Below are 2470 nucleotides of genomic sequence, written 5' to 3' on the forward strand. Positions count from 1 at the left end.
CACATTGTTACTGCTTTGTTTTTCCTCATTACATACCTGGCAATGGTGATTGGGTGCTGGCCAAAGCCACCTACCAGTGATTGGATCTGTAAAAGGTAGGGCAGAGCCAAAACCACAAGGATAAGATGGAGATATTGAGTTCAAAGGATATGACAAGGAGTGTGGGATAATCCATGCATGGCACGTGGAAGCTGAGCCATCCTTCTGGAACTGGGTGGAAGGGAACCAAGAAAGATAAGGGGGCTCATGGAGAACAAGAAGATCCTAATATAATGGGAACACCTTTGGGCTGTGGGATTCTGGAAGCTGGAGTCCAAAAAGTATATTTTCTCCCAAGTTTGAATACTATTCATCATTGCAGGACAAACTTGAAGAATGTGAACTAAATATATATCTGCACAAATTCACACCAATCATTCAAAGCTACGTTATTTTGAAACTTTGAACTTTTAGTGCCAGAGATATTAGACGTTTTTCATTTCTAGTGGTTCAGTGTACCCTTGTAGGAGCCCCTGGTGTCACAATGGGTTAAACCCTTGTGCCGGTAGGACTGCTGACCTGAATGTTGGATTGCTGACCTGAAGGTTACAGGTTCAATCCAGCTCGGGGAGAGCATGAATGAGCTCCCTATGTCAGCTCCAGCTCCATTTGGGGACATGAGAGAAGCCTCCCACAAGGATGGTAAAATATCAAACATCCAGGCATCCCCTGGGCAACGTCCTTGCAGATAGCCAATTATCTCACACCAGAAGCGACTTGCAGATTCTCAAGTCACTCTTGAAACCAAAAAAAGTGTACCATTGTTATTAAAATTATTAAAAATATTGTGTGCAACATCACATTTCAACTATATGTATAAGAAATTAATAAATGTTGTGCTTGGGCCTGGGTCTCATCTCCAAGGCAAGTATTCAAAATATTTTTTTAAAAAAACATGGAACATTTTGGATTCCAAGGCAGCATTTCAGATAAGAGATGCTCCATCTGTATTCCAATTTTAGACAGGAAATGTGCATTTGGCAATTCATTACTTATTAGTCTATCCTTAGGCAAATATTGGTCACCCCTCATTCAGCAATATATGAACTAACCATCTCAGAAAGCAATAGAATTGTTGTCTGATAAGTTGCTATTTATCTCACACTTAATAGCTCAATTTGCATTATATTTGCTTTGTTACCAAAGCAATAATGGCGCTCCATGCAGTCATGCTGGCCACATGACCTTGGAGGTGTCTACGGACAACGCCGGCTCTTCGGCTTAGAAATGGAGATGAGCACCAACCCCCAGAGTCAGACATGACTGGACTTAACGTCAGGGGAAACCTTTACCTTTACCTACCAAATATAATGTAATATAAAATTAATTTTACACTTTTTGGTTTTATGGAGTCCTGCAAAATGGTTATAAAGTTATGTTTAATATTTTTAAATAATTTGTTGTCAATTCCATTCATGTTTTATTCTGTGTATTGTGTAGGCCATTGACCATGTCCAATCAAGTTTATGAAGTGATATATGAGGGCTATCCAGAAAGTAGATTACGTTTTGGAATTAAAAATGAATGAAGTATAGAAGAAAACGTTTACCATATGCAGTTGAAAGCCACATCCAAATACCACATCTCACGTAGCCGCCATTCAAATCTAGGCACTTACCATAGTGATGAATGAGCTTTGCAACTCCTTCCCCACTAAATTCTGCCTCTTACTTCCTCAACCACTTGTTTCCAACAATGGGGGCATGGCTGGCAACGCAGCGTTTTGGCGATGCTGCGCAGCTGCAGAAAGGGGTGACCGGCTGGTTGAAGAAGCAAGCAACAGGGTTTTGTGGGGAAGGAGTTGCAAAGCTCATTCATCGCTATGGTAAGTGCCTAGATTTGAATGGCGGCTACGTGAGAAGTGGTATTTGGGTGTGGCTTTCAACTACATATGGTAAATGTTTTCTCCTATACTTTGTTCATTTTTAATTCCAAAACGTAATCTACTTTCTGGATAGCCCTCGTAAGATACGGACAGATCTCTAGCTCTTCATAGTTTCCTTCATGCAGAAGCACACCATCCAAGCACCCTGAATGTCTAGTGGGAAGAGATCCTTCTGTGGACCGCTGGCCTGGAAGTCTTTCATGGGGCTCCTCAAAATGTCACTCTACTCAGGGGTATAGGGCACTTTCTGGAGTAGAGGCTTCCTCTGGCATGAATCTTGGATTAGCATTATTAGTTTTAAGACACTGGAATGATCTGTGGCTTTGAAAGGTCATACGTCAAACCATCAGAATCCTGTACATCATGCAGGAATCCTGCTTGCGCAATCTCTCGCTATCACCAGATTTTTGAATATAATTAAGCTGTTGGGGAAGGTGTCATCTTTCAGTATGTAATGAGATCAGGAGGGCTGGGTGTTTGGTTGGGATATTTTGGGGGGACAAGCCTTAATGGGTCTTAAATACCTGTAATTGAACATTCTGTGCT

This window comes from Anolis carolinensis, chromosome 1 (genome assembly GCF_035594765.1).
Source record: "Anolis carolinensis isolate JA03-04 chromosome 1, rAnoCar3.1.pri, whole genome shotgun sequence".
In the NCBI taxonomy this organism is placed as follows: Eukaryota; Metazoa; Chordata; class Lepidosauria; order Squamata; family Dactyloidae; genus Anolis; species Anolis carolinensis.